The 13,222-nt window shown below is 43.6% G+C and overlaps 1 non-coding gene across 1 annotated transcript; it reads left to right on the top strand.

Moving 5' to 3' along the window:
• Positions 1–12,103: 12,103 nt before the first annotated feature.
• On the top strand, positions 12,104–12,210 carry LOC133780702 (small nucleolar RNA R71). The gene has a single exon (XR_009869522.1). It is a non-coding gene; the product is annotated as a small nucleolar RNA R71 (small nucleolar RNA).
• The last annotated feature ends 1,012 nt before the right edge of the window (positions 12,211–13,222 follow it).

The following is a 13,222-nucleotide window of genomic DNA, read 5'->3' as shown; positions in this document are numbered from 1 at the left end:
ACATTGATGCACGGGGACACCACGATCAGTGCAGGCCGCCCTCTAACGCTCGGGACGTTTCAGCCAGGAATGGAAATCGAGGGAACAGTCGATCTCACCATAGCCAGTCGAGGTTCAGAGATGGCCATGGATATAATGAGGCTGACTCAGGCAAGGGGAACGCTGGCCGAAGGAATGAAGAAAGAGGTAAAGGCAGGAGCCAGATACCTCAAGATGACCAACCCAATAGATGCGATGCTGGGGGGCAGCCCAAACAAAATAATGTCTTCAACCGGCTCGGGGGTAGCGAGCAGCGGAGAAGAGACGAGGATTTGCGTGACGTACTTAATGATCGCCGCGAGCGGCATGGCAAGAACGTCCCCCCAACAATAGAGGCCACAGCGATTCCTGCCGCTGTACAGGCCCAGATAGATGCCCTCAACCAGGCAGTGCAACAACTGGTCGGGGGAAGGACATCTTACATCGTCCATGATAGGAGGAAAGGCACTCCTTTTGTGTAGAGGATAGCTAAAGCCGAAACTCCAAGAAAGTTCAAAATGCCTACCCTCCCAAACTTTGACGGGTATGGAGACCCAGTGTCTCATGTCAACAAGTTTGAAATTCAAATGGACATTCAGAAAGTGTCCGAAGACGCTCGGTGCAGGATCTTCCCTGTAACACTTTCTGAAGCCGCGCAGGGATGGTTTTTTAAGTTCCCTCCCGCAAGCATAGTTTCCTGGGAAATTTTCGTAAGGGAGTTTTACGGACAGTTCTATGCAGGTCGTGTGCATCCAACCGAAGCAAACCAGCTAGTTGAAATTCGCCAGCAGGATGGGGAGTCAGTAAAGGACTACATCCAGCGCTTTATGCGAGAGGCGGCTGGAGCAAAAATGGTGGGGGACGAAGGCAAAATGATGGCCATTACCGCAGGGGTTAAACATCGTTCTCCCCTCTGGAAAAGTCTCCGAAAGGAAGGAGTGAGAACTACCCAAGAATTTTTGGACCGGGTTGATCGCTACATCAAGCTCGACGAAGCCATCGCAGACGACGGAAAGCCCTCAAGCAAGGATAAGAAGGCTTCCGAACCTACCAAAGCCGCCAACAGTTCCAAACCTAATGGCAACGGCAATGACAAAAATGGTGGAAAACGGCCGTACAACGAGCCTTCCACCTCGACAATAAACGAGCCAAGGGTAATCGTTATGAACCTCCGTTCACTAACTACACTGCCCTCGTCGAGTCTCGGGGAGAGGTTTATCAGGCCACAAGTCCTGTTGTTATCATAACGACTACGGACATGACACCAATGAATTCAACCAGTTGAAAGACGAAATCGAGTTCCTTATTAGACAAGGACACTTGAGAAGATACGTACGGGACTCGGGAAATTCCCAACGAGAAGCTCCGGGTGGCAACGAGCAAGCGTCCACGCGCCAATGCTCCCCACCCTTACAGCCTGCCCCCGTGATTGGCACACTCTTAACCATCTGTGGAGGCCCGCACCATGTGAGAAATAGCGGAAAGGCCAGGGACCGATATGCTCGGACTCTGCGCCACGACCAGGACATCGAGATGATGACTGTGGAGGACCGTGCACCAAAAAAATCTCGGTCAAAGGAAGGTGAGATAACCTTCTCTGATGGAGACGCCCAACATGTCAGGTTCCCACATTCCGATCCGCTAGTCGTGGACATCCAGATTTCCAACATGATGGTGAAGAGAGTACTGGTCGATACAGGAAGTTCAGTGAATATCCTGTATAAATCAACACTAGAACGCATGAAATTTTCCGTTAAGGACTTGGAGCCCTGCAACCAAACGATATACGGCTTCTCTAGAGAAGGACTCGCCCCCACCGGATCGATCAAACTGCCAGTAACGACAAGTACAACACCTGCAACAAGGACATTTCTCGCCACTTTTGTAGTGGTTGATTGTCCCTCGGCGTACAATGCCGTTATTGGAAGGCCTATATTGGTTGATCTACGGGTTGTCATCTCTATGTGGCACTTGGCCATGAAGTTCCCAACAGACGCGGGGGTAGGACGCATGTTGGGAAACCAGAGGGAAGCCAGGGAGTGCTACAACGCCTCAATCACAAAGGCGAAGAGTGGAACGTCGAAGAGCACTACCTCAGTTAGGTTGCAGATGGCACTAGATACACAAGCCCAATCCGGTGATGAAGTCACCAAATAGGGTGTTGCCCAAAGTGAGGATAAAGACTTGGATCCTCACTTTGGGGATTTTGAAGAAAACGTTGGACCCGTCGAGGACTTGGAGGAGGTCCAACTCAACAAAGAAGACCCGACCAGAGTCGTAAAGGTTGGGAAAAACTTAGAGCCGACCACGAAGCACGCACTGGTGGAATTTTTGTGAAAGAACCAAGAGGTTTTCGCCTGGTTGCATAAAGACATGGTGAGGATAGACCCTGCAGTAATCAGCCATGTCCTGAATATAGACAAGACCTTTCCACCCGTGCAACAAAAGAGAAGGCTGCTCGATAAAGATAGATCGAGAGCCTTAAAAGAAGAAGTCAAAAAAATAAAGGAGAATGGGTTCATCAGGGTGGCATTTTATCCATCGTGGGTCTCCAATCCAGTGCTGGTTCCCAAGCCTAACGGCAAATGGCGGACCTGTGTGGATTTTACAGACCTTAATAAAGCCTGCCCAAAAGACTGCTTCCCACTCCCGAGGATCGACCAGCTGGTCGATGCAACTACAGGACACGAGATCCTCTCATTCATGGATGCATATTCAGGCTACATCCAGATTAGCATGCATCCCCTAGACGAGGATCACACCAGCTTTCGGACCGATACGGGCTTATACTGTTACAAAATAATGCCCTTCGGACCGAAAAATGCAGGTGCGACTTACCAACGGCTAGTCAACCACATGTTTAAGGAGAAAATCGATGTAAACATGGAGGTATACGTGGATGATATGCTGGTAAAGTCTAAGAAGGCAGAAGGACATGTGAGTGATTTACAAGAGTGCTTTAGTGTATTGAACAAATACCAGATGAAGTTAAATCCCCTCAAATGTTCCTTTGGAGTTGGATCAGGGAAGTTTTTGGGGTTCATTGTAAATTCAAGAGGAATCCAGGCCAACCCAGACAAGATAAAAGCCCTGATCGACATGAAGTCGCCAGAAAGGATCAAAGATGTACAAAGTTTAACCGGAAGAATCGCAGCCCTAAGTAGATTCATTTCAAAATCAACAGACAAGTGTGTCCCTTTTTTCAATCTACTTAGAGGAAATAAGAAGTTTGAATGGACAGGAGACTGCGAGCAAGCATTCCAGGCCTTGAAAGCCCATATGGCACAGTCTCCCATCTTATAAAAGCCAATTGAAGGAGAAACTTTGTTTATTTACCTGGCGATTACTGAAGTTGCTGCTAGTGCGGTACTAGTGCGAGAGGAGGAAGGCGTACAAAAGGCAGTCTACTATGTCAGCAAAAGGCTGATCGGGGTAGAATTGAGATATCCACCAATCGAGAGGTTAGCATATTGCTTAATCCTGGCCTCTAGGAAGCTAAGCCCCTACTTTCAAGCCCATCCTATTACAGTTCTAACTGACCAGCCCCTTCAGCAAGTCCTCCAAAAACCAGAAGCGGCTGGACAATTATTAAAATGGGCAGTCGAACTAGGGCAGTTCGATATAACTTATTCACCGCGAGCAGCAGTCAAGGGACAAGTCTTGGCCAACCTTATTGCAGAGTTCACCGAAATCCCAGACAGCGAGCAGTGCGAACAGCCTGAAGCGCCTGAGCCTTGAGACAAAGCTCCTTCGTGGAAGTTATTCACGGATGGGTTCTCCAATGAAGCCCACGCTGGAGTGGGAGTGATATCGATAACACCGGAAGGGCATCGATTTCACTGCGCCATCAGGTTTGACTTCACTGCTTCAAATAATGAAGCAGAATACAAAGCACTCCTCGCTGGATTGAGGATGGCAAAGGATATGAGCATAAAAATGCTTGATATCTACAATGATTCACAACTGGTGGTGAATCAAGACCTAGGAGAATATCAAGCATGAGGCTTGAAAATGGTGGCCTACTTAAATAAAACAAAAGACCTGCTGGCCCAGTTCGCGAAGTACACCCTCCAGCAAATCCCGCGAGATCAGAATTCAAACGCAGATGCCTTAGCCAAACTCGCGAGCGCGAAGGATGCTGACACTTTGAACATCGTGCCAGTAGAGAGACTGAGTAAACCAAGCATACAAGTAGTTTAATCCAGTATGGAGATTCGAATGGAGGATACATGGATGGCGCCTTACTTGGAGTATTTGACAAATGGTACGCTACCAACAGATAGAAACAAAGCCAAAACTCTACAAAGGTGAGCTGCTAGGTACATACTGGTCGATGGTGTTATGTACCGAAGAGGATATTCCTTGCCACTACTCAGATGCGTTACACCAGAGAATGCTAAAGAACTCATGAAAGAGGTGCATGAAGGCTTCTGCGGGGATCACGCTGGGGGGCAGAGTTTGGCAAAGAAGATTCTAAGGGAAGGCTACTTCTGGCCAACTATGAACGAGGATTCGATGGAGTTTGTACGAAGATGCGATAAATGTCAAAGATTCTCCAAAATTCCACGAGCAGCTCCAAACGAATTAAAACAGATGCAAAGTCTGTGGCCTTTTGCAGTATGGGGAATAGATTTGATTGGATCCCTACCTACAGGGAAAGGCGGAGTAAAGTACGCAGTCGCGGCAGTCGATTACTTCACCAAATGGGCCGAAGCTGAACCGCTCGCTACCATGACGACCAAGAAAGTCCTAGACTTTGTTATCAAGAACATTGTCTGTCGATATGGTTTGCCTAGGAAGATAGTTTCAGACAACAGAACCCAATTTGACAGCGATTTATTCACTGATTTTTGCGAAAGACATGGAGTCATTAAAAGCTTTTCTTCAGTTGCACACCCCCAGGTGAATGGGCAGGTCGAAGCCGTAAATAAAACTCTTAAAGACACCCTGAAGAAGAGGCTCGAAGAAGCTAAGGGAGCGTGGCCAGAGCAATTGCCTAAAGTCTTCTGGTCGTATAGAACGTCTCATCGAACAGCGACAGGACATACCCCATTTTCCTTAGCCTATGGATATGAGGCAGTGTTGCCTGTCGAATTAGATCCCCCCTCACATCGACGCCTAACATACGACCAAGACCAGAACAACCAACTAATGATGGAATCCCTAGACTCGATTGACGAGATACGGGAGAAGGCCCAACTCCGAGTTGCTGCATACCAACAAAAAGTCGCCTGGTACTTTAACTCCAAAGTCAAAGAAAGAAAATTCAACGTCGGAGACATAGTGCTACGATGAGTTTTCTTAAATGCCCACGACCCTACTGCTGGAGTGCTCGGACCTAATTGGGAAGGACCTTACCAGATTGAAGAAGTCCTTCATCCGGGCACCTACAAACTTGCACACTTAAACGGAGATCTCGTTCCGCGTTATTGGAATGGAGAACACATGCGCAAGTATTATCAGTGAACAGTTCTTCTTAAAGGACTAGCTTGTATTAATTCTTTCTTTCTACAAGTTTAGCAAAGAGGGTTAGCCACGCTATATGGCTAATCGCTCGTATATGTAAGATTATATTTCAGAATCACTCGTAAGGACATGTTTAGTCCATTTTTAATATGAGATTATAAGGGACTGTGCGCAGCCAGTCATTCTTGCCAACCTTTGTGAATTTATATTTACAAGTATTTGTTCATTACGTGTGTTGTTTTGCTGTATTACAAGTATTATTTTTGCACACGAACAGGAATGTTCAAACAGGTCATGGTCAAGGAAAGTGGCCAAGGACCTAAAGCTCCTCGATCACTTGGGGGGCATATAAGGCACATCGATAGCAAAGCATACCATGAGGTATATAAACACATGAACAAAATGAGTGAAAGCATGCTAAGGTACTTAGAGTATTTTTCAAAATTTATATTTTGTTAAATCATGCCGAAGTATTATGCTAAGTTCAGTCATACTAACAAATGTTATAATAAATGAAAATATTATAGCATCATGCAATCTTTTACACCGCAAGCATCAATGCTTGGATGGAATTGTTCAAATAAAAGAAAAAGATTTACTGCCCGTGCAGCAAAGTTTAAAATGAAAATATTGTCTTTACATCACGACCTGTGGGTGGTGTAATAAAAAAGAAAGGAAAAATAATGAAAAAGCTCAAGAGGCATTTGGGGCCGGAAGGTCATTAGCAGCATTCTTGTTGACAGCATCCTCAACAGCCCCTTCTTCTTCAGCACCAGCCAGGCTTGGGGAAGCAGGGTTCCTCGCTCTTGCCTCCTCTTCAGCCAGTTGGGCAGTGCAGTGAGCCAGCTCGGCAGCCCTTATATCCTCTGAAAGATAGCTGAAGTCGGCTCCCTAATTGTGTTTCCAGAAGTTGTAGAAACATCGGAGCGTCGTCTTCTTGTACCTTTCCAGATTTTTGGAGTTGTCAAGCTCCAGCTGCTTTACTTTGCCTTGAACAGTAGCGATGGCATCGTCCTTGGGTTTAAGCACCTCTTCCAATCTTCTGATTTCGCGAAGGTGGGTGCGGCTGGCATCCTGATAATCCTGCCTCGACTTTATCGCAGCTTCCTTTACAGCTTCAGCCTCCGAAAACTTTGTCACCACAACGTCCCTCTGTTGAACCATCGCCTCCAACTCCTTGGCGTGCCTGGCCTCTGCAGCCGAAAGCTCCTCGGCTTCCTTCACCTGATACCTCTCAATAGCCTTTGCCCTAGCCTGTTCGATGGTGGCTTGGGTGTGGGTTCGAGCAGTGGTCGCAGACAGCAAAGCTTGAAGACAGAGGATAAAAGTTAGAACCTGTGGCAAAGAATAAAAGACTGAAGCTAAAAAGATTAAAGAAGTACTTACACTGGCTATTTCGTTCAAGGTCCTATTCAGAATCAGGTCGACCGTCATATTTTCTGCCTCAACCATTGCATCCTTGACGCGGTCATTTTTCCCGATGTACGCAATGCGGTCTTTGGCTGCTCGTATGGCACGGCTCGAGAGTTTGGCCCCAAGAGTTTCCTCCCGTTTGTGTTGTTCCCTTCTGGGCGCGGCCGGAGGAGGGTTCATTGGAGCAGGGGGAGTCTCCTTCTCAACAGGGGCCGGAGAATGAACAGAAGTTTGCCCAGCAGGAACGTCTCTAAGAGGGTCTTCTGTTCGACTCTTTTTCGTAGGACCCTGGCTCGTCTCGCCAGTTTGTCTTCGTGAGGACTTCCTCCGAAGCTGAGGAACTTCTTCTTCCTCCTCAACATTGTATAGATCGAAGACGTTGGGAGTGGCCATATCCGCACACAAGTAAAAACATACAAAGGGTAAAGATAAAAGTAGATGAAGACTCTCTATCAAAACGAAAAAGAAGGCCACAAAGTTAGTATCCAAGCTACAACTACTGGTCGGTATACTATTGACTCTATTAGTCACACACTCATTATCAGGCATGAAGAAATCTGGCCCTAAATTTGGAGTATATGTAAAGTTGCCCTCCCCGTCAAACAAATGACAGGGAATTGGCAAGCTACTTAAAAGCAAAATAACTATACCATTTTCATCAGAGGATTCCCCCAGGTCCACAACTGGCTCTTTGGCCTTTTGTTTCCCCTTTCCTTGGGGAGCAAAAGGCCTTTCTGCGGAAGGATTGCCCGTGGGCTCCCTGATTGTAACCCCCGTTGGCCTCCTTCGAGGAGGGGACATGGGAGGTTACTGCTCGGGAACCCCCTCGGCAGTGGCATCGTCTACCACAGACCCTCTTGTTTCATGGCGAGGAGCCAGGAGGCCAGATAGCCTCAAGTTTTCATCAGTAACTAGGGTCTTGACGCTTTTTGCTGTGTCGGTCATCCTGGCCAAAGTATTGGATCTCAACACCATGTCTGGTGTTGGAGTTGGACGTAACCATGGGCCTGAAAGACAGATTACAGTTTGAGAAAAATGAAAGGAGACACCTTGATTAAAAGTATCGACCAGTCAAAAACGGCACTTACCCCCTCGAGGGAAGGCCAGGTTGTTGCTGGTTATGTTCGCTGTAAGGAAGTACTCCTTACTGTACTGCCCCACGTTCGATATATGCGTGGTGTCACTCAGGAACGTCCGGTTGGTCTCCTGGTGACAGAAGTGGAAGAAACCCGTTCCATATTGTTGCGGGTTGGATTTAAGGTCAAAAAGATAGTTGACCTCATGAGGGTTAGGTTCTGGCCATTTCTTACATTTGTACAGGATATAGAGTGTGGCCAGCATTCTATATCCATTTGGAGTAATTTGGAAGGGGGCGACACCGAAATAATTGGCCACCCCCTCAAAAAAAGGATATAGAGGGAGGTAAGCCCCCGCCTCTAAGTGATACCGAGATCAGGCACTGTATATGCCCCCAGGGAGGTTAGCCCTTTGGTCCGCGGCAGGAATTGTAATGGAAACCCCTGTAAGAGGGTATTTCCTGAAGTAATTAGCAACCATCCGAAGGGTCACTGAGCTGGTCGGGGAAGTATACCACTCGACATCAGGCAGATTCTGATGGTGAGGGCGGGCCCTAGTTTGGATATTAGGGTCAGGAGCAGGATTTTCTCGACCACTGGTCGAGGGAACACTAGCCTGTGAATCAGGCTGGGCAAGAAGGAATGGACTGTTTTCAAACTCAGGCCTTTTCTTGCCTACTGATTTGGAACGGGCCATTTGAGGAGGAGAAGGACGAGGTCTAGTAGAGAATCGTGAGAAGGGAATCTCGTGAACTCGGTTGGCCGGTTGTTCTTCGCCCTCGAGCAGCTGGGTAAGAAGGTCGTCGTCGATGGGCCTTTCACCTCCCGACAAATCTGGCATCAATGTCTGCAAACAGAAGAATGGGGAGGTGAGGATAAAGAATTTTTAAAGGCTTTTTAGAATAACGCTGGTCGTGTATAAAAGCCAAGCTTTTGTACAACAGCATTCTAATGAAAAGCTAAATTTTCCGCACGAACAGTTTGAAAGACGGATCAAAGGGTGAAAGTAAAAAAAAATTTCAAGAAAGCTTTTTCAACTCCCCTTAGGGCGGGAAAAACCTCTTTTCCAACTAGCTTAAAGATCGAATTTTTACTTCGATTTTACGTCCTAAAAGTATGATCTTGACTATTAAACTAACTCGTAACCCTTTTTTTTGCCTACAAAACATTCTACTCATAAGCATCTCAAACCAGAAGCAGATGGACTCAAACAGTCAACATACGAAAGCATGCACCACGAAAATTTGAAGCATGAGAATTCGAAAACTTACCAAGAAAATGATCGTGGAGATGGAAAAAGGGTCTTCAGAGATCAGGGAACTCTCGGACTGAGTCTTGAAAATGCAGAAGAACGGTCTCCGGAGAAGTTTAAAACTCTGGTTTTTAGGGTCTCTTGTGAAGACAATGGTGTGCGTAAAAAGAAAAGGAAGATTTTGAAGGTATTATATAAGTTTGTCTGTTGCATTAAAAAGGTGTAATCATCAGTTTCCCTTTTTCGAAGTATGGGGAAGCGGAATGGCCGTCGAATTATTTCTAGGGAACCGAAAAGACGTGATTAGACAGAAGTAGGTTACTTTTTCCAAGAACACACGAAAGGTTCTGACACGTAAGGCCGGGTTACCGATGAGTCGTTCGTTCAAAAGTTTATTTATTGCTCGTGATAAATAAACTTGGGGGGCAAATGTTATCCAAAGAATTAGCATTGATGACGTGGCAAGTGATCCCTCGACACGTGGCTGACACCTGGAAAAGCTCTGCTAGAGTATCGACCAAAAGACGCATTAGAAGCAGTAAGCAGCCCAGTCTTACCTGCGACCAGTCTGGTCGATGGTTCCGCATACAAAGCAACATTACTGTGAAGATCTTTTTAAATCCCAAATTTAACTCACACAATCTCCTGAGTATCCGATTATTCAAGAAAGAATATCTGTAACAATCTTTTGTAATCCCCCTTGAGCCTATAAATAGCAAAGGATAGCTCAAGGAAGGGACTTTTTGGCTTTTGAATCATTTGAGACTATAGTAATTCTCCTAGTGATATTGTATTGTTCTTGAGAGGTTAGTGAAACTCATTGAACCCTTGTTCTTTGATCACTCCTTTGGTTCTTATATCAATAATAGTCTAAGTGGACGTAGGTTATTACCAGATCCTGGGGCCGAACCACTATAAAAATATCGTGTTGTTATTACTTTTTGTCATTACGTTCTTCTCTACACATTCATTCATATCAAGCATATTTTGACTCCGTGTCAGTTAGCCAAATCTTGGGTCAACAATACCCTTGATATCCGCAATGGTCCACCCTATAGCTTTCTAATAATCTCTCAACTCCCTTAACAACTTCTCCTCCTGTATTTGATCCAAAGCAACAGAAAAAATAACATGTAATGTAGAAGAAGAACCAAAGAAAGCATACTGCAAGTGTGTAGGCGAAGGTTTAAGTTCCAATTTAGGTTGTTCTTTAATTTATTGCTTGATGTGACCATTTTCATTAATACCATGATCAAGAACATTCCACAAAGCTTTTGGTTTAATTATGTAAGTCATTGCATTCAATTTGTTCACACACTCTAAAGCACCTTCTTGTTCCACCAAAGAACCATTGACAATACCATCTTCAAAAGAATGAGTAGCAAACACACCCTGCGAAAAATCACCAATTACATCGACTCTATGACATTCATCAACTGCAGTTGGGCATTTTGTCACTTGAAAAACATTAATGGTCTCCTATTGGTCTTGTTCTAGCATAGTTAGCTCTCCTTTTTGCACATCAATAAGAGTTCACCCTCTTGCGAAGAATGGGCACCCAATAATGATTGGGAATTCTCTATCCTCCTCCATATCAAGCACAATAAAAACTACAGGAAATAAAAACTTCTCCACCTTAACCAAAATGTTCTCCACTATACCCTTTGGATAGGTCAATGAACGATCATCTAACTGTAATGTGACAGAAGTAGGCTTCGCTTCCCCAAATCAAGGTTTTGATAGATAGAAAGTTCCATAAGATTTATTGTATCCTTCAAGTCACAAAGAGCTCTCTAAAAATACTGAGTACCAATGGTGTAAGGAATAGTGAAGTTACTTGTGTCCTTGAACTTTGGTAGAATTTTCTTCTGCAAGATTGCACTACACTCTTCTGCTAAAGCCATCATCTTAAAATCTCCCAAATTTCTCTTCTTAGACAATATATCCTTCTTAAATTTGACATTGCTAGGTAGTTGCTCTAATGCCTCGACGAAAGGAATATTGATGTGGAGCTTTTTAAACTCCTCTAGAAATTTGGATATTTGTTTGTCTAGTTTCTGCTTGTGGAAACGTTGAGGGAATGGTGGTGGTGGTGGATTGTAAGGGCTTTTATCTTCTTGATCAATCACTATTTTTTATGGTGACTTTTCTTTTTCATCTTCTATCTCAGGCTCTACTTGTTTCTGTTCTGCTTTAGGATTTTCTATTTTGGATTAGCTTTATTGCTCGTCAATAAGGAACCTTGAGGCCTTGAATTCAAAGAACTAAAAAGTTGACCAAATTGGTTCTCTAGTGTTCTCAATGACTCAACTTGACTATGAATAAGTGTGTCCTAATTTTGCAACATTGCATCTGTCTTCTTCATGTATTGCATAAACATATCCTCCAAACGTGACATTTTTCTCTTATTGGGGAAGAAAACCAAGTGGGCTGTGGGTCTTGAAGATTGACCTTGATTGTTGCTCCATGAGAAATTTGCGTGATTTCTTTGATTGTAAAAGTTGGAGTTAAGATTTGGTTCCCCACATATGCTGCAGTTTCAAGACATTGCCATTAGCATGATGATCACCACAAAAATCACAAGTTACCACTTGAATTTGATAAGCATTCACCCCTAAAGTATCCATCTTCTTAGACAATAAACTCATCTGCACATCTAAAGTTGAATATAGGATCTAATTCAAGAACACGTGCTACTTTCTTTGGAGCAATTCTTTCAGCTGGCCAATGGTAACTATTTGCTGTCATTTCCTCAAATAACTCATAAGCCCCAGTAGAAGACTTTCTCATAATTCCACCACCTGCAACAACATCAACAATGGTTCTTAAGTGACTGAGCAAACCATTGTAGAGAGTTTGAATAATTAACCAGTATGGAACACCATGATGTTGGCATTTTCTAATCAAATCATTGAACCTCTCCAAAGCTTCATAATGTGATTCTGACTCATGTTGCATGAAAGAAGTGATATTATGTCTCAAAATAGTTGTCTTTGATGGACGAAAATATTTTTCTAAGAACTTTTGAGCCAAGATATCCCATGTAGCATAGGATCCAGCAGGCATAGACGACAACAAACTCTTTGGTTTATCCCTTACTGAAAAGTCTATGTCTGACAACATCATCTGAAACTCCATTGTACTTGAACGTGTCATAAATCTCTAAGAAGTTCATGATGTTCTCATTAGGATCCTCATTCAGCAACCCATAGAACATGGTTGCATCTTTCAACATTTGAATGATACCCGACTAGATCTCAAAATTATTAGCTTAAATAAGGGATGCCGAATACTAGACTGAATGTTATCAACTAAAGGAACAACATACTCCCTTAGTGATCTTGTGTTGTCTACTTGCTCTAGTTCAGCCATTATGAGTTGTTGTTTGTTCCTTTCTTTTCTAATTCCTCTTAAAGTTGGCTCAATCTCAGGATCTAAAGGAAATAACTCAAAACTTCGCTATCTTCGCAAAAATGTCTAAACAATAAAAAAAGAGTAATAAAAACAAAAGTTTTGAATTAAGAACAAGATATATTGGTATTAATATCAACAACAATTTAGTAATTAAAATTCCCCTGCAACGGTGCCAAAAGCTTATTGTGTAATTTCTAAACAACGCAGGTGCACGCTATTGTAGCAAGTGATAAAGTTTAAGTAGAGTGTCGATTCCACTAAGAATTTATCACTAAATTTTGTTAAGTATTAAACTTATGTGTTCTTATTTTTATTCAAACAATAATAGCATTAAAAAGAAAGGGAAATAAAATTAGCTATTTAAAAATAACAATTAATCAAATTTTAGAGAAACCTAGGATTACAATTACGCCTCAATATTTAACTTGAATATAATTCGTCTCGCTTTTTCTATAAATAAATAGAAGATGTTATCCAAGAATCCAAGAACATTTAGAAGCCTCTCTCGATGGTCATGCAAAATTATCTTAATAATTCAAATATCTATATTCCTATGATAATCAAATTAGTATAAAATTCAATA

The sequence above is a fragment of the Humulus lupulus genome, chromosome 5 (assembly GCF_963169125.1).
Source record: "Humulus lupulus chromosome 5, drHumLupu1.1, whole genome shotgun sequence".
In the NCBI taxonomy this organism is placed as follows: Eukaryota; Viridiplantae; Streptophyta; class Magnoliopsida; order Rosales; family Cannabaceae; genus Humulus; species Humulus lupulus.
This window is presented reverse-complemented; position numbering and strand designations above follow the sequence as displayed.